The sequence below is a fragment of the Vicugna pacos genome, chromosome 35, assembly GCF_048564905.1.
Source record: "Vicugna pacos chromosome 35, VicPac4, whole genome shotgun sequence".
Lineage (NCBI taxonomy): Eukaryota > Metazoa > Chordata > Mammalia > Artiodactyla > Camelidae > Vicugna > Vicugna pacos.
The window spans coordinates 17,467,416-17,493,514 of NC_133021.1; the positions used below are offsets into that span (position 1 = coordinate 17,467,416).

The 26,099-nt window shown below is 38.0% G+C and overlaps 1 protein-coding gene across 4 annotated transcripts in view; it reads left to right on the top strand.

Annotated features, from left to right (window-relative positions):
• ZNF438 (zinc finger protein 438) overlaps positions 1 to 26,099 on the top strand; it is a 147,220-nt gene that overhangs the window by 92,346 nt on the left and 28,775 nt on the right. The window lies entirely within an intron of this gene.

The following is a 26,099-nucleotide window of genomic DNA, read 5'->3' on the forward strand; positions in this document are numbered from 1 at the left end:
TTTGTCATTTCAATAATGTGATGTAAGTGGAGTCTTAGATGGTGTAATTTTTAGGATTGACATTCATTTAGCACAGTTCCCTTCAGATTCATGCAAATTGTTGTGTGTATCAGTAGTTTGTTTCTTTTTATTACTAAGTGGTATTCCATCAAAATTTATTTTCATTTTTAGTTTTGATACATACACACATAAAATATGAGCTAATTAAGATATTAGCTTAAAATTCCATTAAGACATTATTACAATTAACCTGTCAATTAAAAATTACAGGTAAACTCTTAGTATCTTTTTAGTCATTTTGATTGGATTTGTCTGTGTCTTAACATACGAAGACCAGATGAATTGCCACCTGTGTACTGAACACATATTTCCAGTCGGAGAAAAAAAAAAGATATTTCTGTTTCCTAACAGTAACTCATTCTGATAAAAATGAGCAAGATTAGAAAAAAGACCAGTTGTTGATACTTTACAAGAGAGGTCCTTGTTTTGATTCCAGCAGATTTGCTGTTTAGTTTTCTTTTCCCCTTTCATATAGTCCATGATTACCAGCTGGCTCTTTTCACACAGCCTGTTCTACAGGTAGCCCTCTTACCCTCGTGCCCGTGTTTGTTAGATGTGATAAAGCTGCAGAGAAGGAGGAGATCTCCTACGGAGAGACCGTAAAGGGAGACCTGATGTTTGCCTTGAGGAGCTCCAAAATTTAGTGGCCAAGGATGGCCAGCAGGAAAGAACCAGGGCCTTCTGGTTCATGGATGCTCAGAGAAAAGAAGGTATGAAGAAAGGAAATAAGACTAGCGCCGAACGGCACCTATGGATGACTTTGGCAGAAGCGGTTTTGGACGCGTGGTGGGACTAAAGACCATTTGGAGAGGGAACGGGAGATCTGGAAATGGCAACTCTGTAGAGTTTAAGTATCTCAATAGGCCTGTGGAATGTAGAGGAAGAGGTGGTACCAGATGGTTTTATATGTGTTGTCGTTTTAATGGAAGAGACTTGGGGGTGTTTAAAAGGCCAGGGGAAAAGATCTGGTTAAACAGAGGTTGACTATAAAAGCTGGAGGAGGAATAACATTCTCATGCTGCTGGGGAAACAGGAGAGGATGGAACCCCAGGCTCGGCCAAGGGCCTGGTGCATTCCTTCTATTGTGTCTCATCAAAATTAGGAAGGACTGGAGGACACTTTGGGAGGTTGTGTGGGATACAGGGAACATTAGTGACTCCCCTCTGGTAATCTCTGGGAAATGGAGGTGAGATGGTCTAGAAAAAGGGAGTGTGGAGGAGCATGGTAATGGAGGTGTGAGTTGTTAAGGAGAGAAGGTTTCATGTTAGTCACTGAGGAGACTGGCTCTTGTGTTCATAGAATATCTGGGCAGCGGGATTCCTGGTTGACCACAACATCCTTTCTGAACAGTTGCAAGATTTGAGGAAATGAGGAGGGTAGGATACAAAAAAAGGTTTGCTTTGCCCTACAATACAGCTCTTTTATCACATGGCCATTTCTCCGGGGAAGGAGGTCAGTACTAAAGCAGAGAGACAAAGTGTAAGGTGTTATACTGTGGAAAATGTTAAACACATTTTTTAAAGGCAAATATTTGTTCAGAGTATAGTTCAAATATGATCCTTTGTGTTTGTGTGGTATTGGTTGTAATGTCTCCTCTTTCATTTTTAATTTTATTGATTTGAGTCTTCTGTTTTTTCTTAGTAAGTCTCCCTGAAGGTTTGTCGATTTTGTTTATGTCTTTTAAAAGGCCAATTCTTAGTTTCATTCATCTTTTCTATTGTCTTTTTAGTTTCTATTTCATTTTCTTCCACTCTTACCTTTGTTATTTACTTCCTTCTGCTAACTTTGGGCTTTGTGCTTCTTTTTCTAGTTCCTTCAGGTATAAAGCTAAGTTGTTTGAGATTTTTCTGTTTTTGTTTTTTTTAATGTAGGAACTTTTGCTGTAAACGTCCATCTCAGAGTGGCTTTTGGTGCATTCCACAGGTTTTGGTATGGTGTATTGATATGAACAATAATGGTCTAACAAATTGGACAACCTGGAAAAAAATGGATGAATTCCTGGAGGCATACAGCCTACCAAGACTGAATCAGAAAGAAATTGAAAATCTGAACAGACTGATTACTAGTAAGGAGATTGAGTCAGTAATCAAAACCCTCCCTTACAAAAACAAGCCCAAAACAGATGGCTTCACCAGTGAATTCTACCAAACATTTAAAGAATTGTTAATACTAGTCTTCTCAAACTCTTCCAAAAAATAGAAGAGGAGGGAACACTCCCAAGCTCATTTTATGAGGTCAGCATTGCCCTGATACCAAAGTTAGACAAGGATACTACGAGAAAGGAAGATGGCAGGCCAGTACCCCTGATAAGCACAAACGCAAAAATCCTCAACAAAACATTAGCAAACTGAATCCAACAGTACATCGAAGTGTTTATACACCATAATCAACTGGGATTCATTCCAGGACCCCAGGGATACAAGGATGATTCAACAACTGCAGATCGGTGTGGTGCAGCACATTCACGTGGGGGATGCGGATCACGTGATCACCTCAGTAGACACAGAAAAAGCATTTGACAAAATTCAACATTGTTTCATGATACAAACTCTCAACAAAGTGGATGTAAGGGGAACATACTGCAACCTAGTAAAGGCCATATATGGTAAGCCCAGGGCTAACATCATACTCAGTGATGAAAAGCTGAAAGCATTTCCTCTAAGCTCAGGAACAAGGTGCCCACCCACTCTTGCCACTTCTGTTCAGCATAGTACTGGAGGTCTAGCCAGAGAAGATAAGCAAGTAAAAGAAATAAAAGATGTCCAAATCAGAAAGGAAGAACTAAAATTGTCTTTATTTGCAGATGACACGATGTAATATATAGAAAACCCTGAAGGCTCCAGCAGTAAAACTGTTAAAAGTAATAAATTTAGTCAAATTTCAGGATACAAAATTAATATAAAATAGTAGTTGTGTTTCTATACCCTAACAATGAACTATAAGAAAAAAATTTTAAAAACAAGCATAAAGTTAACCAATGAGGTGAAGGCTCGAGCTATGCACTAAAAACTGTAAGACACTGATGAAAGAAATTGAAGACATGCTTAAATAAAAAGACATTCTGTGCTCATAGGTTGGAAGAAGTAATACTGTTAAAATGTCCACACTACCGAAAGTGATCAACACATGCAATATAATCCCTGTAAAAATTCCAATGGCATTTTTCACAGAAATAGGAAAACAGTGCAGTAATTTGTATGGAGCCATAAACGATCCTGAACAGACAAAACAATCTTGAAAATGGAGAAAAGAATGAGGCAACACACTGCCTGGTTTCAAACTATATTACAAAGCTGTAATACTCAAACCTGTATGGAATTGGTATAAAAACAGACACATAGACCAGTGGAACAGAATAGAGAGCCCCCAAATAAACCTATATGTACAGTCAAATAATTTTTGAAAAAGGACCCCAGAATATAAATGGGGAAAGGATAGTTTCTTCAATAAATGATGTTGGGAAAACTGGACAGACACATGCAAAAGAGTGAAACCAGGCCCAGCCTAACACCACACACAAAAATCAACACAAAGTGGTTTAATGACTTGAACGTAAGACCTGGAACCATAAAACTGAAAGCATGATGAGTGAGCTCCTCAATATTGGCCCGAACTCTGAATTTCTGGACTTGACACCAAAAGCAAAGGCAGCAAGAGTAAAAATAAACAAGTGTGATTATATCAAACTAAATAGCTTCCGCACAGCCAAGGAAACCATCCACAAAATGAAAAGGCAGCCTACTGAAAGAGAGGAAATATTTGCAAACCGCATATCCCATAAGGAATTAATATCCAAAATACTCAAAGAACTCATACAACTCTATAGCAAAAATAAAAAAAGATCCCCATTAAAAAATGCACAAAGGACCTGAATAGATATCTTTCCCACAGAAGACATAGAGATGGCCAAGAGGTACAGGAAAAGGTGCTCCACATCACCCATCATAAGGAAGTGCAAATCAGAACCACACTGTGATATCTCCTTACCCCTGTTAGGATGGCTTTTCTCAGAAAGACAATCAATAGCAAATGCCAGTGAGGATGTGGAGAAAGGGGAACCATTCATTGTGCAGGGTGGGTGGGAATGTCAGCTGGCCAACTGTGTGCTTATGATGGTTTTCGTTCTGGGATGGCACGTTCTGATTTATGTTTTGAAAACATCACAGTGGCCGTGTTGGTTAGAGAAGGAGCAGGAATAGAGGCAGGCAGGAGAGTATTCGCAGTCCTGCTGGGGACTGACAGAGCACCTGGCGCCAGGTAACTGGCAGTGGACTTGGAAAGTAATGGATGCATCCGAGGGCTTTCTAAAGAGATGAAATTGACACGACTTGTGAAAGTCAAGATAGGAAACGTGAGGGAGAGAGGGGTCAGGCCTGACTCCTGGATGCTGGGCTTTTGAAAGTGAGTGGGTTGGAGGACACTTCTACGCCAGAGACTTTCCTTCAGTACACACTTGGCATGAACAACTTCACGTAACATGATCGATACTCTTTTTTCTTTTGAGAAACAGCTCTTTCTTACTGGGGCAGTCACACATTATACAGAACTATGCAATTTAGTGATAGCAAATATTTTGGGAAATTAAAAAACATTTTGAGAAAACTAGACAAATGTTTTTTTAATATTTGCCAGAAGACCTTTGCTCTTGGAGTCTCTTCTGTCCTAGCCTGCATCTTCACTGTTTTACATACTTGGCCTTGCTGATGGTCTCCAATGCTGTGGAGGTCATCTGTCCTTTAAATTTCCTCGTTTTGATGTAAATATTGAAAATAGACTCTGAAATAATTTTCTGGCAAGTAACTACCTTCCAATGAGGAAGAGCTGGAATGAATTCAGTTTGAGCAATTCTTATTTCCTTGGCCAGCCAAAGGCTTCAAATATCAAGTTCTTCCGAGATATTTTTATTCTGCAGTTATGAGTGATAGTGATTTATTGTAATTTCTAAAAGCCACTTTGGCAATTGAAGGCTACACTGAAATAAGTTTTAATCTACACCGTTAAATGTGTTTTTTTTTTTTCAAATGAACTTTGAAGAGTTAGTTATTGAGCATCCATTTGGATTTGGAATGTCAGCATAGAGAACCGAGAGATAGGTAAAGACCTGATGGAGAAAACAAATCATGCCAGTAGGTTGTGATTTAAGTTAAATTTGACTATAACTATTGCAAGAAAGACTCCTCTGCTTCTTAGTGTTTGTGGCTAATGTACCAGTAATAGATAAACATTATAAATCTATAGATGCCATTTGTGCACAGGAAAGCATGAAGCAAATTTAAATTAGGAGAATCAAAAAGAGTCATTTAGAGAAAATTTTTGTCACATACCTTTTGGAGCCTTCTTCTGGGGCATTTTCACTAAAGCCAGCATATACAGGAGGGACTCAGAGAGCACTGTTCCACATTTTTCCATGAGACCACTGAAGCTTGCATCCCTCTGAGTCAAGTTTCCATTTTCCTTACTGTCGATAGAGGCTCAGTCTAAGGATTAGCTTTTTATTGATAAGTGTTAACTGTCTTGCATTGTTTTCCATCTGTGTTTATTCTACCATAAATTTTAATTTCTGAGACTTGTCCTTTGAAATGGGAACTTTAAGGAAAAAAACAGGGAAATTCGGGAGGTTAGAGGCAGTCCTGGTTAAGAACAGAACCTAGCGCCTGTCTTCAGTCAGCTCCACCATTTACTAGCTGTGTGAGCTTAGGTAAGTTACTTAACCTCTCTGTGCCAAACTCCTTATATGTGAATGGGTGTTCATCAAATACCCATCCCAAAGCTGTGGTGAGAATTAAGTAAATCAGTACATATTTTAAATGCCTGAAACGCCATTTGGAAGAAAGTAAGCTCAAAATAAGTGTCAGGTACCGCCACTGCTGTTCTACCAATAAAATAGCTCGCTAGCTCTCACTTGAAAATTAAGATGTTGGAATTCAGGTATGGTGGTTGTTTGTGTTGATTTTGTTTTTTATTTGAGCTTTTTTGGTGGAGTAAGGACAAGGTTACACAGCTAATAAGTCATGTAAAATAAACCGGGTTTACTACAGAGTTGGTTTAGGTCAGGAGTTAGCAAACTGACTCATAGGGGCCAAACTGGACCTGTTTCTATGTAACTTGCAAGCCTAGAATGTTTTTACATTTCTAAATTATTGGGGAAAAAAAGAGAAGATAATATTTTGTGACACATGAAAATTATATCAAATTCAAGCTTAAGTGTCCATAAATAAGAATTTATTGGTACACAGACACATGTATTCATTCATATTGTCCATGGCTACTTTCATAGGCAACAGCAGAAGTATTGCAGAGACTGTAAGGGCCCATAACACTGAAAATATTTACTGTACGGCCCTTTACAGAGAGAGTTTTCTGATGCCAGGCTTGTGGGGTTATTAGTTACATCGATTGAATGAATGAACTATCCTGCTTTGAAAAAAAATGTAAGCTTGCATGAGAAAACTTATGACCTTAATTAGTTATCCTTGGGGCCAGCAAACTTTTGTTCTGATCTAGAAAAAGTATAATTTTCCACCTTGGCTAAAATTCTGTTGAAACTGGCATACAAGTTCATGGTAGACCTAATTCAACTGTGGTAGATTGCTTAAGTGTAGACTTACCAAAAAAACATACATTTTCAGTAAAGAATATTAAGATTTGGATTCCTCTCAAGAATTGTCAAAAACCAAAGTTCAGTTGTGTGCATGTGTTTGATATTTGCCACCCCATAATTCTTTTTAAAAGATTCTTGAAACACTAAGAATTCTGAAACAGTCTGCTAATCAGATGAATTTTACAGTGATAATGTCCTTTAAGAGTGTAGTGTTATAATTCCATTTTAGACATTACTTGTAGTTATTTTTTCCAAGGCTTGAGCTTTGTGACTCAGCCTAATATTTTTAAGACGGCCAGAACTCTGTAGGCTTTTGGCAACTATGCCTGAAGAACATATGCCTTGATTTTGTCACTCTGATCATTTAGGCAAATAACCTCTTCTCCCCTTACGCTATTTTTAACGATGATGTGGAACTTTTTTATTTGGTTGGTTACGTAATCCATATTTAGGACCTATTTTGCTCTTGGATTTATATCAGTCAGTCTTGAAACGCCTTTTGTTTGAGTGTATTCATCAAATATTTGGGAAAAACTTCTCCCTGCCAAGGCCCCAGGGCGCATGGGAATAAGACAGAGCTGAGCCCTGCCCTTGGAGAGTTTTGAGTCTGTCCAGATGACAGACATTAAATTAATGTAAGTATGATCAGTGTGGGGAAGAAGAATTAAATTGTGCAGTGGAAACACAGACTAAGGGGACCTGAACTAATCATGGGAAGTCAGAGAATATTGTTTCTTTGGATTTTTTTTTTTTGCTATTCTTTTTTTCCTTTTAGTTTTGTACTGATTTTGAAAATCTTTTCTTAACTAAGTATCTGTTCCTAAGTTGGAATTATTTTAAGTTTAGCAAAAGTATGGAAAGAAGAATTTTAAGAAATTACATCTAATGGCCTTTTTATTAATACAGGCACACTCTACTGATTGCTATTTATTGATAGTATTAGATGGTTAAGTGATTACCTGGTGCATTTGATTTTGACAGAAAATTATTTAAGTGTAATGATCTCAGTGAATTGGGGATGAGAAAAATACCAAGTGAAAAAAGACTACCATTTAGTTTGTTAATTACCACTTAAAAATCAAATATCTATTTATCCTTCCTGAACAGAAATTTGTTTTAAAAGTAGATTTTTTTTTCCTCTCTTTTGGAACAATTATTTAGTGTAGTTTTTTTTTTTTTTTTGGAATCTCTTTCAAAAAGAGATTTTTTTTCTCTCTTTTGGTGGAATTTTTTTAATGTTTATAATATAAAAATAGATGGTTAAGTAGTTTTATATATATGTACACACACACTGTGTTTATGGGTATGTTGGTATATGTATAAACATACACACAAAAAATGTTCAAAGGAAAAAAGGAACGTTTCACCAATTCAAGCCCCAAAGATAACCACTATTGACAATTTGCTGCTTCTCTTGGGGATATAATGTTTTCTTAAAGACAGATAGCGTCAGAGTAGACTCGCTGTTCCACAGTTTGCTTCACTTAAGATTATTTCCTGGCCATCTTTCCCTGCCACTATTTTTTGAGAACCACCTGTCTCTCCATCCCTACTTCATTCTTCTTGTTGCTGTTGATAATGTTGTTTTAAGGAGCACATCCACAAGGCAAAATATTCAAAAGGTTTCCAAAAGGGTATACAGTGGAAGTCAGTCTCCCTCCCAAATGTGACTCCCAGTTCTCTTTCCAGAGGCGGCCACTCTCAGCAGTTTCTTATTCTTTGAAATCGTTCTTTTATTTTTATACGCCTTTACTTGGTAAGACTAAAATTAACCCCCTGCCCAGTCATTTACAGGGAAACCAAATGCTTAGTGAATTTGCAGCAGCAACCAATTGATTTTGTAATGTCAGTGTTTAAGATTGTATAACAGAATGAGAAAAGACTTCCCATTAGTTTTGTTTCAGTTTGGGATTTCATGCTGTGAGATTGTCTAGAGGATACAGTCTGGAGAAGTACAGGCTTCGCCAGCGTGATCCTTACAGTGTAACTGGATGTTCCCAGCAGAAGCCCCAGAGGCCTCCAGGGCATCTCCCCCCTCCCCCTGTCTGCTGGGCTCACTGTCCTTGTGGATTCAGACCTGGGTCTCTGGCAGCCTGAGAGGAAATGGCCTTGCTGCTTTAATCTCAAAGCTAATTGAGGGATTTGTGGCTAATCTCTGAGAAGCCTATGCTTATTTTAACCTGGAACCACTTGGGTTAACTTGATTCCCTCAACTCAGTTTTTGGTAGTGCCAGAGCCAGGGGTGGAAGGGTGGGTGGAGGGATGGCTGGAGTGGATTGAAGCTGGGGGTGGGGCTCCCCTCTGCCGAGCCCACCTGGAGCTGAGGAGGCGTTCCTTATGACGCACTCTCCCTGTGACACTGGCTCTTTGGGCAGCACCTGATACTAAGGTAGCCTCAAAACAAACTTTGTCTGGAAACCCCTGCCTCTCTCATAAACTCACCAGAGAACGTGGGGTGATACGTGTTTTGGGGAGATAAAAAGAAATAAACTAGATCCAATCTTCCGAGTGGCTATGTTGACAAGTTTATGGCCTGAGGAGCCCTAGGCTGGCACTTCCTGTTCATGGGCAGTATTTACCTTTATATACAAGAGGTTCCTCAAAAAAAACACACAGAGAAGTGGGGGTGTACAGCTCAGTAGCAGAGTGTGTGCTTAGCATGCATGAGGTCCTGGGTTCAATTCCCAGCACCTCCTCTAAAAATAAATAAGTAAAGCTAATTACCTCCCCCCAAAATAAATCAATAACTAGTAAGACATTATACAGTTCCTTAATACATCATTTCTCTTCACATGGATACACGTCTAGTATAAATATTGTATATTTTTTGAATATTCTTTAATTTCATTATTTTTCTTCACAGTTGGACACATATATGCCTGGCTAAAGTCCAGTGTGCTTCCAATAAAGGTTAAAAATTTGCCCACTTAAAATATCCTGAATGATTGCCTTTTTTGCCTAAATTTATATTGTTCACAAGACTTGTGACTTGTGACTATATATCACTAGTATAATCAAATTCACTTACAAATTGTTGGTTTGTTTTTGGGGGGAGGGTAATTAGGTTTATTTATTCAATTATTTTTTAATGGAGGGACTGGGGATTGAACCCAGGACCTCGTGCTTGCTAAGCACACTCTCTACCACTTGAGCTATGCCCCCCTCACCACAAATTTACTTTTTAAAAATTATTTTAAAAGCATAGCAAAAAATTTACCATCTCAACCATTGTTAAGTGTACAGGTCAGTGGTGTTAAGTATGTTCACAGAGTTGTGCAACCAATCTCTAGAACTTTTTCATCTTACAAAACTGAAACTCTTTACCCATTACACAGCACATCCCCATTTCCCCAGCCCCTGGCAACCACCGTTCCACTTTCTGTTTCTGTTGATTTGTTTACCCTACATGCATAATGTAAGTAGAGTCATAGAGTATTTGTCTTTTTGTCACCGGCTTATTTGACTTAGCATAATGTCCTCACAGTCCATCATTTGTAGCAGGTGTCAGAATGTCCTTCCTTTTTAAGGCTGGATAATATTCCATTGACTGTCTGTTCCACATTTTGTTTATCCATTCATCTGTCAGTAGATAACTCGTATTGTTTCTTGGCTGTTGTGAATAGTGCTGCTATGAACATGGGGGTTCATACATCTCTTCGAGATCTTGCTTTCATGTCTTTTGGATATATACCCAGAAGTGGACTTCTGGATCATATGGTAATTCTATTTTTAATTTTTTGAGGAACCACTATACTGTTTTATAGCAGCTGTGCCATTTTTCGTTCCCACCAACAGTAAACAAAATTTCCAATTTCTCCTCATCCTCTCCAACACTTGAAATTTTCTATTTTTTGATAGTAGCCATCCTAACGGATGTGAGGAGATACCTAATCATGGCTCTGACTTGCATTTTCCCTAATGATAAGTAATCCTGAGCATCTTTTTCACCTGCTTGTTGACCATATGCATACCTCCTTTCGACAAATGTCTTTTTAGTCTTTTGCCCATTTTTTAATCAGGTTATTTGGTTTTATTGTTATTGTTGACTCGTAGGCATTCTTTATATATGCTGGATGTTAACCCTTTATTAGATGAGTGATTGGCAAATGTTTTCCCCCATGCCATAGGCTGCCCTTTCACTCTGTTGTTTCCTTTCATTGGACAGAATATTTTATTTATTTGTTTGTTCGTCTATTTGTTTGAATATGAAATTCCTTTATTCTGATGCAAACCAGTTTCACTTGGATTGCACTTTTCAAAAAGAACATTTTGTTTTTGATGTAGTGCAGTTTGTCTATTTTTAGTTTTGTTGCCTGTGCTTTTGATGTCATATCAATCACATTTACTTTTAATCATTTGAATTCCACCAGTTTTTCTGAAATCATGAGAGTGAAATATAATGTAATTGTCAAATGATTATAAAACCACTGTTGCATAGACAAAGGTGGACACCACTTCAAAGTCATCTCTTGACTGCCAGGCAGCACCGTCATGCACTTGCTTAAAAAAAATTACTTCATCAGCTAAAGTGAAAATGGATACATTTGGAGCACATAAGGCTGTTTGAGATGTGCATCTATCAAGTGCAAAGAAATAGATCTGGGGGACACAGTCAAGTACATGAAAACAAAGGATCAAGAAACACACCTAATCATATCCTTCTAATTGGAATCCGTGTGTATGCACAGCTGACCTTTGTGGAAAGGCTTGCAAAACCATCTGTTCCTCTATTTCCTTCTGCATTCTTATGTTTCTCATCTTTCCTATGTGGTAATACCTCATTGTCAGTTAGCATCTCTAAATAAACAGAGATGTTTCAGAATTTTTATTCTAAGCCGAACTTTCAAATGTAGAGAGGGAAAAGAGGCTCTTAAAATATTTAACTTTGTTTAGCTCACCTTAAAGTTTTGTAAACTGTTGCAGTTGATCAGCAACAAGGCCGCTTAACAGCCAGTCAATAGTTGCTGACCACTAAGACTGCCAACAGACACACAGCCTTACAGGCATCATTCTGACTGAAGTAGAACCCATGAAGAACTGGCACTTAACTGGTTTTCTGTATCTTCTGAGATAGTTAAAGAAACTGGAATTTCAGTGCTTTGTTTTCATCACATGCCGTTTCCCCTTTAAAAAATAATGTTGCATTGTTCCTTTTCTCCTCCCACTTGCTTTTTTCTTTCTTTTGCAATTATTTCTGATTAGCCTTTCCCCTGCTCGTCAGTCCCATACAGATGTAGCGAGCCCTTCTCCTTACCTAACTGTCCTTCCCACCCACCCAGACCCATCATTCCATCACCATCCTCAGCCCCCATCTCTCCTCCAGCCTTTGTAGGATGGAAACGAGCCCAAGGGAGTCTCCGTGGATATCATTACGATTTCAGGTTACTAGGAGACACACACAGCAAATACTTCCTAAGTAACCAGGTCAGGCGGCTTCCTCTCCTACCTGGTCCCCCAGCCAGATGTCGGGAAGGCGGTGGGACCCCGTATCACCAGGAAATCCTTAAGCTTAGATGTAGCCACTGGACCATCTTGTCCTCCAAGCACCAAGAGCAGACTGAGTCTTGAAAACTTAAGCAGAAAAAATAAACTACTCAGATGCTCTCCCCCTTTGTTTTGTTTTAGGTGTATATAATGAGGAATAGTTATGAGCAGAACATTAGACCACAAAAAACAAATGAAAACTATCCATGACAGATAAGACTTGGCTCAGTGATTACCCATGTGAGGATTTTACGCTTTAGATAAAGCTTTGTAACAGATACAGAATTTTCTGCAAAAAAGATTTTCATGTATACTTATTAAACTTTTTAGTTAAACTTTAGGTGAGTGAAAATTCTGGGTTTTGAGCAGTTACTTTGTTCCACTGGTCCTCTGGTGAGTCCTTTTGCTCTACCAGTGGATGCAGTCATCTTATTTGAGAATTTTTATTCATTAACAAAAGATAGCAAAATAAATTTAGCTAGGGTCACAGTGTTTAACTTAATAGTATTACAATAATAACCACCATAATTAGTTTCAGATTTGCCTTCCTTCCCAGAGGACAAGATTTTTTAGTTTTTTGATGCCTATTTAAAGCATGAGAATGACAGGAAAATTAATGTCCTGACCTTTATAGCCTGTGTATGGCTTTTCCACGCTGTACCCTAAAGGATTTAGGGAATCGTGTGCATCCAAAATAAACCACTTAGTACGGACAAGGAAAAACTGGGTTAATTGGGTTCAGCTGATTCTTTACTGGTCAAGACCCCATTTCACGTTAGACAAAGGAGCATCATTTTTACATGATAAAATTATCTCTCAAACTACACCTGTCCATCCTGTCATGTCTTGAAAAGAAAACATTTTTTAAAGGCCAATTTTTCAGATATGTCAGATTTTTCCCGTCCTATCATTTTGTCTGATTTGTCTTTTTCAATTAGGAAATCACTTTGTCTTTTCATTCCTGTGTCAGGAACACGCTGACACCAGCTAATGGCTGGTGCTCTGTGACCCCCACACCCCCTTCCTTTGGGTCATGCTGGGCAGCAGCACTGCCTTCTGCAGAGACCTCCTTTTCCCTCGTCTAGTCCGTCAGGGACGTCCCATAAACAGTCACACTTCTAACCTCGCAATGGGAAACCTGGTATTCATCTTATTGTCAGGGTCTGTGTATTTCAACAGAGAGCAGTGTTTGTCTGGTCACATTATCTTGAGGACAATATCTAGGCATGCTGGAATCTGAAGCTTTGGGATAGTTGATTGAAAAACTCCTGTGGCAAATTTGGCAAACTGTTTTTGAAGCACTTTCATACACTGTTGGATGAGTCAGTATGACTTCTTTGAATGACAATTTGGTAACATCCATAAAAACTACATTGACCCAGAACTTTCTTACCATGACTTCCCTCTTCTGATGGACTTGCACATTTTGGCAGAGGTGTATGTAGAAGAATGTACCCAGCAGTTTGGTTTGTGAGAGCAAAAGGCTGAGAACAACCTCACTGTCTATCAGCAGGTGACTAGTTAATAAACTGTGGTTCCACGCAGTGAAATACTATACAGACCTTACAAAGAGTGGAGAGGATCCGTAAGTGCTGATTTGGAGAGCTCCTGAAAATATATTAAGTGAAAAAAGAGAAGCATGTATAATCTGCTTTAATCTGGGGATGGAAGAAAGTGATAGAGGATATTTCTGCGTGAGTTAGCTGGTAGACACACAGACCGTTTCTGAAAAGATCCCCGCAGTGGTGTAAGTGTTGTAGCCTCTCAGGAGGGGAATTGGGGTTATAGGACGAGAGTCAGGCTTGTTCATTTTTCATTTATTCATTTGTTTATTAATTGAAGTATAGTCGGTTTACAATGTTGTGTTAGTTTCTGGTGTACAATGTAGTGATTCAGTTATATATATATATATATATATATATATATATATATATATATATTCCTTTTCATATTCTTTTTCATTATAGCTATTGCAAGATAGTGAATATAGTTCCCTGTGCTGTACAGTAGGACCTTGCTGTTTATGTATTTTGTATGCAGTAGTTAGTATCTGCAAATCCTGAACTCCCAGTTTGTCCCTCCACCCCTCACCCTTCCCCTCTGGTAACCACAAATTTGTTTTCTGTGTCTGTGAGTCTGTTTTTGGTTTGTAAATAAGATTTGTATCATTTTGTTTAGATTCCACATAGAAGTGGTATTTCTCTTTCTCTGTGTGACTTACTTCCCTTAGTATGATGATGTCCAGGTCCATCCATGTTGCTGCAAATGGCATTATTTAATTTCTTTTTATGGCTGAGTAGTATTCCATTCTATATACATACCACATCTTTATCCATTCATCTGTTGATGGACATTTAGATTGCTTCCTTGTCTTGGCTATTGTTTATGGTGCTGCTGTGAACTTTGGGGTGCATGTATCTTTTTGAATTAGAGTTTCCTCCAGATATATGCCCAGGAATCAAGCTTGTTCATTTTTATTTAGCTTTTTGTATGTTGGAGATCATCATTTTGTGATAACCTAAGTATTAGGCAGTGCCATCCATGTCAGGGAATAAAAAAAATTCGGTGATGCTGCAGAGGTGAACCTCTGTCTACAGTCTCCAAGGAAAAGGTGAACATTTGAATCATTTTAGAAGAAGAAGAAAAATTGCCAAAATCATTTGCAAAGCAGCAGTTCACACACTTGCAGAAACATGAAAAAATATAAAGCATAGATGAAATTGGCAGAATAGAGCGCAGAGCAGTGGGTTTGTTTTTTTAATTGAACAGTCACTGATGGGATTTTAATTTGATGCAGAAACTGTGGCGGAGGGAAGAGTGAGAGATGGGAGCAGGGCTGAGAGAGGACAAGGCAGTACCGGCCATGCCCTGAGGAGGCTGGAGTGGAGGAGAGGCAGGAGGAGAAACAGTGTGTTGTTGATACCCCAACTGGTCTGCGATGATGTGGCCAAAACTCTTTGGTGCTTGGCAGCAAGTAAGAGTTAAAGAGAAAAGGAATGTGAGGAACCCAAAATGATCTTAAAATTGTATCAATTTTTCTATAAACCTACTTGGTTTCAAGATGATTTTGTCACTGATTGTAGACAAGGGAACAGCAAGAGTGGTGGAAATGATCATTTCAAAATAATGAATTAAATCCAAACTGATGGAAACAAAGCCACCAGATTGATGGAAAGAAACAGGTAATGGACAGTTTCACAGTGTGTGTCTATATCGCAGGCATGTAAGTGACAGCCTCTTTATTTCATAGTATTTTTTTTTGTACTGCTGAATGTCACTTGATACCACATGGGGCAATTCTCTTTTGAAATGTTTTCACCTTCATCATTATGGTAACATCACTGGCTGCAACGATTCATTCTTCCAGGATTGAGAAGCCAGGCTAGAAATTCCAAGGATGCTCTGTTTGATGAAGAAAGAATCAAATATGTTTCTTACCTCTGTATCTTTTTACATTTGAATAAATAAGGAATGGAAGAATGCCTGTTTGTTAAAACCTGCCTAAAACTGGGGTCTTTTTAGATTTAACTAAAATGCACTGAGGACTTCTAACAGAAAAGCTGGATTGTCAGATTACTGCATTTACAGATAACGTCAAGAATCATCGTTTCTTAGGACTTGTTATCAATAGACAGTGATACTTAAAACAATGTTAATGTATCTGAAAAGTCCCAAGCCTGCTACTAGAGAAACTGAAGAAACTAGGACTTTTTTTTTTTTTTTACATTTACAGAAAATAATTTTAAGTCATTTTAGGAGTGGTTGAGTCCTTCTAAAAACACAACCAGGCAATCCGCAGCAATCAAAGAAAATGTATTGCTGAAAAGACTAACTTAGTCAATTATCTGTCACTTTAAGTTATGAAAAAATACAGTAACAGCAAAATTAGTAAGATACTGTTTCAGATTCCAAAAATCACTATTCTTGTAAAAAGTGATACAGGTTTTAGAAACTCATCTATTGAAAATAAAAGATTTAAGCATCTAGTATGAAAAGTACTAGATGGAACTGAACATGTATTGTTAAATAGTTATGAGCATCCCTATTTTTAACAGGATTATTGATATTTATTCATTTATTAAGCATTTATTTAGTATTATTTTAAACAATTTTTTAAATTGTTTAAAGTTTTTTCCTTCCAGTTTATTGAGATACAACTGACACACAGCGCTGTGTATTTTTGGGGGGTATAATTAGGTTAAGATATTTAGTGGAGGCACTGGGCAGTGAACCCAGGACCTCGTGCATGCTAGGCGTGCGCTCTGCCGCTGAGCTACACCCTCCTCACCAAACCTGATTATAAACCAGGCACTCCTGGTTCTAGAAATATAAATATGGCACTGTCCTTGCCATCAAGAAACACACAAATTTAAGGGGAAAATGGACAGATTTCAAAACAGATGTTATGTCCTAAGAGAGCCAAAGTGTGTTGAAAGATAATCAGGTCAATATAGAGTTCTTGAATTGGCCAGGTAGACACTGCGGAGAAGTTGAGTAGGAACTGGATGGCAGGGCAGGGGAGAGAAGGCTATTCCATGAAGAATCGTGGAGGCGTATGCGGGAGGGCTGGCTTAGTAGGAGGACTTTTGAGATGCAGCTCTTAGTAAATGTAGTGGTGATAACCACACAGGCCAGTGTGTGAAAGGCCTCATGTGCTGTACAAAAGACGCTGGGCTTTATCTCGTGGACAACGGGGAGCCACTGAAGGACTTGAAGCATGGGAAAAACATAATTAGATTTGCATCAAAAAGACCCTTCACGGACTATTGGGTAAAGATGACAATGGAACGCAATTGAAACACTGAAAGATGAAGTTAAGGAATTTTTCCCGAAAGAGCAAAAATAAAAGAGGTTAAAACATGTGAAAAGGAAAAAAGAAAAAGTATAGCAGTCCAGGGAGGGTAAACATCTGAATAATTAGGGTTCAAGGGGAAAAGAGCAGAGAAAAAGAAATGAGGAAATCGCAGCAAAGTAATTGAAGAATATATCCCAGGATCTAAGACACAGGAGTTTCCAGAGAAAAGGCCCACCAGGCACTTGTCAAATAGATGAAAATGGGCTGAGACACTTCATTCTGAAATTTCTAAACATTATTTCCCTAGAGAAAAAAATAAAATAAAAATAGATTGCACGCAAAGGATCACAAATAGCTGTAGATTTCTTAACAGCAACATTGGAAACCAGAAGAGAGTTTTGGAAATTTCAACCTGGAATTCTGTACTAAGAAAAAAATTATTAAGCCAGACTTTTGTGGAGAGAGAGAGAAATAGAGATAAATCTTCATTCTTCACAGTGGGGCATCCCTAGATACTGCCTACAACTGAACAGTCAGGAAGTAAGGCTATAAGCAGGTTATTGACAGATACAGGAAAAATACCAGAACCACTGGCTCTAAGAATTCAAAGTGCTTGTTTCTGGGGGAAGTTAGGTCGAATAAGCTCTGGAGATCTAATGTGCAGCATGGAGACCACAGTTAATAATACCATCTTGTGTTCTTGAAATTTGCTAAGAGAGTAGACCTTAAGTGTTCTCACCACAATTTAAGTGTTCTCACCACACACAGAAGTTAACTATGTGAGGTGATGGATGATGTGTTAATCAACCTGACTATGGTGTTCATATCCCAAAGTATATATATGTCAAATCATCACACTGCACACATTAAATATATACAATTTTATATGTCAATTAAATTATACCTCAATAAATTTGAGAGGAAAAATTAATTTTAGGAGGCAGAAGCTGCATTTAGTTTGCAAGTAGCCAAATGGAGAGATGTAGTAAGCAGAGAACATTTCACCCTGGAACCTGGGAACCAGAAATATAAATGTAGAGCTACAGTTAGAGCCTCAGGAGTTGAAGAAATTTTATAGAAAACCTGTAAAAGGAAAAAAAAATGAGGCTGGAGGCTAGAACATATTTTCCTGGATAGATTTTTATTAACATTGAAGAATGCCCTTCTAAACAATATAAACTGCCTTCCTTGGTCATCTGTGGAACACATGTTAAAGAATACCGAAACCTGTACGTGCTTGCACTGTATGAGGGTAAACGATGAGACCTTACAGTTGAAAATGATGTTTATATTTCTAAGTATATTCTAATACATTCCTTTTTTTTTCTAGGAACTGCCAAAGATAATAATAACCTTTTTTTTTTCTTTTGGAAGAATCCTGGAGAACTTTATTACCATATAAATACCCTGTTTTTTGAGTATGTTTTTCCTACAAAATATTTTCAACACATAGTATCTAATTTAATCCTTTCTTCCACCAAATGGGTTAAGTATTATTGTCTCTCCCTTTCTAATTTAAGGAAACTGAAACAGGAAAAAAAGATTAAATGACTTGTTCAAGGTCACACAGTAAATTTCAGCTGAAGACATACATCTCGCCACGTGGTTCACTGATCCATCTACAACATTTTAGCTCATTGCATTGTTGAGATTGGGCTGGACCATAGTCCCAGAATTTGAGTCAGTCTAGTCTTTCAGGGTTTGGGTTTGGGGCACAGTAGGAAGCATCTGATAAGACCACCTTAGCAACATTTCTAAAAAATTAGGGGAAATAGGATGACTGCCAGAGGTTCCCCATCTTCAGTAGAAAGGAAGTTGCCTTGGAGGGTCTTAAGCAAACTAGTTCCCCAGGACAACTCTGTAAAGCGTTGTACTATGTCATTGGCTGGCATTCAGGAGGATCTGAATTTAAAGTGGCATTTTTTATTGAACTCATTAGCAGAATGCAACCATTTAGGGGAGGAAGAAGATTGTCAAATACATTACATCAAAGCAAACATTAGTATAAGCAGCTATGAATTTTCTAAGTGGATCAAAATCTGTAGATTATCTTTCACCTCTTCTAATCCTTTAGTACCAATTTGAGAATTTTATTAATTTGTTTCTTAAATAGGACAGACTGAGATAGGAATAAGCCTGTATTATAACTGAGCAAATGATGACTACTACTATTAGTCAGAATTGATGTACCATAGGTTATATTATTTAAGTAAAATTGAGCTCTAAGATATTGGGGTCCTCTTATTTATATAAAGATCTTGGGAAACTTGAATACCATCATGGCTTAGGAAAGGTTGTCTTTTTAAATCAATGAAATATAGTAAAACCACTTTAAAAACAGGCCATTGTGTATAGTTATACCATTCAGCGATTTCATGCTAAGCTTTCACCCAAGAGATATGAGTACATTTATCTCTGTAAAGACTTGGACACAAATATTTATAGCAGTTTTATTCATGAGAGCCAAAAAATGGGCTACAACTCAAATGCCCAACCATGAGCAAATGGATAAACAAGTTGCATTATATTCATAGGACGGAATACCATTCAGCAATAGAAAGAAGGGATCTACTGATCCACACAATGAAAGAATACATACTGTTTGATTTATATGCAATGATAGGAAATTCGAGAACAAGGCAAAACTAATTTATGGGAACAGAAAGCATCCATGATTGCCTGGGGCTGGGGACGAGGGGTGGGAACACGAGGAAACTCTCTGAGGTAACGAGGGAACTTTCTGATGTTAATGTTCTGTATTTTCTTGTAATATATCTGGGATTTGCTTTAATCGAGTATGGTAAGGTTACAGACACAGAAACAACTGCCTTTGAAAGAAGAATTTGTACTTGTAGTTCCCCAAAGAGGGAATGTCAGGCATTCAGGGCCAAGTGGGGAAGTTCCAGGGTTGGTGAGAAGGGGTGGGACGGTGTGGCCTAGAGCCTTGCTTGTGTTTTCCCTGGGAAAGGTGAGGTGGGCAAGATGAACAGTGTAGGACTGGCTAGTATGAACGATTCCAGTGGCTCCAGGCTGTGGGGTGGTCCTCGCTGTCCAGTACCTGACCCTGGGGTGATTTAAGCCAGGGGAAATTGGCTCACTGTGTGAGAGTCCCATAAAGGAGGCGGTCAGGTGTAGAGACTTTGCATGGTTTGGATGTATATGAAAGGTGTGTTCACTTGGTGAGTTAGTTGTTTGCTATTTCTAGAATAATCTAAACCTGGAAGGAGCACTCTGTCCAGCCAGGCAGACCCCTACTATGTCAACGCATCGTAAAATGTAGGGAAAAAAGAATGTGATTACTACACCATTATATACATTTGTGTGTGTGTGTGCTGTATGTAAATTTTACCTCCTTAGAGTGGATTTGAAAAGTTAAAAAAAAAAAGTAGTGAAATATAATAAGCACATGAAATGACTTTAAACAAACTAGGGAATTCCTCCTCAAGGGCTTTCAAAATGTTCGGACAGCACCCAGGTATATAAGAGGACAAGAACCACACTGCATACTTGACAAGTTCAAGTTTATTCAGGCAGTTCCTTTCTTTCCGTCTCTGTGTCATGATGGCTGTCATTTCCTTCATACAGTGAAAGAAAGGTGGCTTTTTCAGTTAGATGATGTCTGGGGTGATACGGCCTTTCTGAGTCCTTTCCTGCCATGTTTCTAAAGTATGCTGTGAGTATTCTTAGGGCTGGGCAGGAAAAGCTTCAGTCAGCTTCTTCTTGAACTTTCCCAGTGGCAGGTCCAGTCTTTGATACAGCATATTATGGAGTAGATTCCATGGCTGACTATCGGTAGCCACAAGAAAGTTCTTCCATGTGTCCCGTTGACATTTGCTTCCTCATGACCGGTCTCCCTTACTGGTCCTAGCGCTGCCCACTGGTGTTACGTAGGATTCCTCTCATCCATCTTCTGAGTAACTTCTCTCCCAGTGTATGAAGATGACCATCATTTTCCCCTGGGTTCTTTCATTTCCCAGGTTCACAGCTTTCCCAGCTTTGCTAAGTCATTTTTTCCCTATTACTTTGTTCCCATTCTTAGTTTCAACGATTTTCCTTGAATTCTAGTGTCCAGCAACAAAAACATTCTCTGTATGTTTCTACTGACTTGGTCCACATTTGTACATGTGTTCACGAGAGAAAGAGGGAGGGAGGGCGGAGCAGGAGGGAGACGCTGGATGCAGGGGAGCGTGAACATGTATGTGGATTGAGGAGTCAGAGTGCCTGGCAAATTGATTCTGGTGAGTCCTGGTGACCTTGAGCACGTTACTTAATTCTTTGAGCCTCGGTTTCTTGACTTGAAAGATGATGACAATGCCGATTCCCTTATGCAGATAGGAGGGGTGTGTGTGAACTACCTGGTAGGTCTAGCACGTGATAAGCCCCCAGCGCAGAAGAGCTACAGGGTAGAAGACGGTGGAGGTGTGAAGTCGCCCGAGGATTCATCAGCTCTGGCTCTGGCCTCAAACCTAAAATCTGCAGGGCACTCTCTGTGCAATGGTTCGAAGTCAAAAGCCATGAGGTCACAGTAGGACCAAAACTAGAGGAAGGTCTATGAGAAGAGCAGCTGCCTAATAAGTGGTAGCATTTAAAGAAGAGCCTGTGACAAAATTACCAATGAATGGTTAGACACCCAAAGCCTTGATTACCTTTTTGTATTTTTTCATATTTCAAGTTGTCATGACCAAATTCATTTTATTATGACATTTATCTGAATGACAGTGATTTGGCCAGGTGATGGATGACATGTTTATTTTCTAGGAAAGTGTTCCTTGGAAATAATTCCCTAATGCTAATTAGTTAATATTAAGTTCCCTTAATAATTGAGAGTAACGTCCACATTGCAACTCTGTGGATGGTACCCACATGCACACACAGTGGCTTGCACTTAAACGTACACCATAGGTTTGTAAGCTTATTGAGCATGCAGCAAATTATTTTCATTTATTCGGTAAGATTCTTTATCTGAATTTATTTTTAGGAACCTCAGCAAGGCAGCATAGCAAAGAGAAGGCAGTGTGTGCCTTAGGTTTGTTCAGTCAGGAATAAATGGAAGATTTCCATTCTCAGTATCATCAGGCTGTCACTTCTCAAGTAACCAATTCACCTAATTTTCATTTTTAATCAACTCTGTTTAAACATGACACAGTAACTAAAATTAAAATTAACCGTATGAGTGATTTATAAAACGTATTATATTAAGTCTTGCTATAATCGATGGCATTCACTCATAGCGTTCTTTAATTTTTGTTCCTTTCTGATAGATTGTTCTACTTAATGTCCTTTTCAGCCTTGAAGTAAGAAAAGCCAGGTTATGATTATCAGGGATTCCGTAGACTGTGGGCACAGTGGCTGCCAGTGCTGCATCATGGTCCCTTGAGTAAAGGTGCCCGATGACTTTGCTTGTGTGATATTTGAAAGATACTCATGGATCTTATGTGCCTTTGTGATGCATCTTTTCCTCTAGCATGTTTATATAATGGCCTTTCCTTTCCAGCCCAATGAGAAGATGCAATATAGTAATTATTCAGGTGTTGTCTTTAATAAGCACTAGGTGTATTTGTTATGCAATTTTTCATTTTTCATAATTACAATAGAGTTAAGTGCCTTCGTGCTTTATGTGGCAGAAGAAGATAACAGACACCGTTTGAGTGCATTTTCTACTTTAAATACGAAGATATTGGGGGTGTATAGTTGGAATTATTTTAATGGCAATCCTTATCTAACACAGCATTCCAAAGTAATCAAAATTAAAACTCTATTTTTGTTTTGTTTTTTCTTCAATTACGGAGATAGTGTTTGTTCATTGGGGAAATTTATTAGCATATCCACAAGCATAAAAAGAAAAGTTAAATAGCAGTTTAATTCCTCATTCGGCAAGAGCCACTTTTCACAGTTGGTAGTTTTTCTCATGTGTATATGGGGGAAAAAAATTGAACTATATCATTCTGTAACCAACCCCTTTCACACAAAACTGTCTGGTAAGCATTTTTTCACAATTTGAAATATTTTAGGAAATATTATAATAGTTTTATTATAAAAATATATATCCTAATTTGCTTAGGGGCCTTATAGTTTGTGTGTATCTTAAAGGGCACCCTGAAGAATTTTAAAAATGCAACGAGGGTGATGATGATGATGACGGTAGAAGATAGCTTTGCAACTTATCGTGATGATTTTCTGAAGTGGAGGGAAAGTCTGAAACAAAAGGAATGGAGAATTTTAAGGCTCAGGATACATACTGCAGAAGTAACCCCCACACAGTTTGCATGCACCTCTCTGGAGACTTTTTCCAAGCATGCATCGTTTTATCTGGTTTTGTTTTTACCAATTTGTAGACAAAGCAATTTTATTTCTGCAATTTGCACTTCTTTGATTATTAAGGCTGAGCATTCTAATAATTACTAGTTTGTCTTCTTTTATAAGTTTCTAAAGTCTGCTAGTTTTATGGAGTGCTTTCTCATTCTTATTAATTTGTTTACTCCAGACCTGAGCACAAGGACCGTGTCTGCCATATCCTTGCAGAGCAGCACCTCCAATACTGTTTGTTAAATGAATAAATGAATGACTGTATACCTATTGTAACTTTTCCATTTTTTCCAATATTTGCCTTAATTTTTGACAGCTCTATTAATGTGTAATTGACATGCAATGAATTACACATATTTAAAGTGCAGTGTGATGTGTTTTGCTATTTGTAACACCCATGAAACCATCACCACAATGAAGGTAATGAATAGCCTTCACCCTAATGGGTGGATGTATGCCCATTTGTAGGCCCTTCCTCCCAACCATCCCTGTGTCCCTGTGCTTAGGCAACTATTGATCAGCTTTTTGTCACTATTGTTTGCATTTTCCAAAATTTTATGTATGTGAGGTCATAAAGTATATAGCCTCTTTTTATTTGACTTTTGTACAGCATGATGTTTTTGCAGATTCACCCATATTGCAGTGTGGATCAGTAATTTACTCTTATACGTTGCCAAGTTGTGTTATATTGAATGGATATATTACAGTTTGTTTAACCACTCACCTGCTGATGAACTTTTGGGTTATTTCTGGTTTGGGGCTACTACAAACGAAGCTGCTTTGAACATTCTTTGAATATATACTTTCTTTTCTCTTAGATAAGTAGGAAGGGACTGGCTGGATCTTATGACAGGTGTATCTTTAACTTATGAAGAAAATGCCAAAATATTTGTCCAAATAATTGTACCATTTTACACTATCGGCAGCAATGTACAAGACTTCCACTTTCTCTACATCCTTGGTATAATCTTTTTTTCCAATTTTAGCAATTCTAGTAGGTGTGTGATGGTACCTCTTGGTGTTTCTAACTTACATTTCTTTAATAACTAATGATGTTGAACATCTTTTCATTTCCTTATTTGCAAGTCATTATCTTTTTGGGTGAGATATCTCTTCAGATCTTTTGCCTGTTTTTTAAAAAGGCATGTTTATTTTCTTATTATTGAGTTTTGAGGGTACTTTATTTTAGATATAACTCCTTTACGTATTTATTATTTGCAATTATTCTCTCCCACTCTGTGGCTTGTCTTCTTCTCTTAATAGTATTTTTTGAGGAGCACATGTTTTTAATTTTGGGATCCAACTTACTAGTTACTATGTGGATTATGTTTTAAATGTCGTGATATTTTTGCATGATGAAAAGTCATAGTGTTTTAGAAGTTTCGTAGTTTTAGATTTTATATTTGGGTGTGTGATGTCTTTTGGATTTGTATGTGATGTGAGATGTGTCTCCAAGTTTTGTTTTTGTTGTTTGCATGTGGATATCTAATAGTCCAAGCGCCATTTGTTGAAGTGACTACTTTTTTCTCCACTGATTTCCCTCTATACCTTCATGACCGTATGTGTGTGGGTTTATTTCTGGAACCTATTCTGTTCCATTGATCTATTTGTCTATATGTACACTGTCCTGATAGTTTTGGCTTTATAATGAGTTTTGAAATTAAAGTAGTATTATCCTTCAACTTTTGTCTTATTTTTAAAAATGATTTTGGCTATTCTAAGTTCTTTGCATTTCCATGTGAATTTAAGAATAATTTAAGAATAAATTTAGGAATTTAAGAAATTGAGTAATTTCTACAAAATGTCTACTGATATTTTGATTAAGATTATTTTGAATCTATAACTCTATTTGCAGAGAATTACCGTTTTAACAGTATTGAGTCTTCTGACCTGTGAACATGTTATATCTCTCTCCGTGTATTTAAGTCTTGAAAAATTCCTCTCATCATTGTTTTGTAGTTTTCAGTGTTCCACATCTTTTGTCAGATTTACCCTTAATTATTTCCTATTTTCGATGTTATCACAAATAGTATTTTAAATTTTAACTTCTGATTTATTCTTTCCATTTCTGATTGTTACTAGTATATGAAATGTATTGATTCTTGTCTATTGACCGTGTATTCTTGAACCTTATTAAACTCATTTAGTTATTTTTATAGATTCCATTGAATTTTCTACATAGACAGATCATGCCTTCTGCAAATAAAGACAGTTTTATGTCTTGTTTTGCAATCTGGAAGCATTAGTATTGCATTTTAATGACTGGAGAGAGAGAGAAGGTGATGGAGAGGGTCCCCATTTAAAGTGGTCACTTGTGTACTGATCAGCACATGCCAGAGCGGAGGCTCCCAGAGGCCCAGGAAAGATGCAAGGTGCCCAGCACTCACAGATGGACAGGAATATTGCCTGTTCTACCAGCTAGGCTGAAAAACTCCTAATTCACAGGACATTGGCTAGAGTACAAAGAAGAACCTTGCTTTAGTGAGGGAGAATAATTAGCCTGATGCCAAACCATCTCTCTGGCTTCACAAAACAAATCTTAAGGCAAGACCTAAAAGGATGGAACTGTTTCCAGGCATCTCAGCTGTGTATTTAAATCTTCCTAGGATCTGTACTCTGACTGCATGGATTCACTGCTCCCTCTCTCTCCAGCTACTTGCTCCATTACTCCGGGAGTCTCGCCCAGGGCTCTCCCTTCCTGCATCATAGCTGGTAGGGCTCAGCTCATTTGTTTCCTGTCTCACAAAATCAGGACTTTGGGACTTGATATCCAGTATTTTGAAACATTGTTTCATATAGTTTGTCTGAGTCTTGCTTGTTTCAGGAAGGAGGGCAAATCTGGTCTTTGTTACT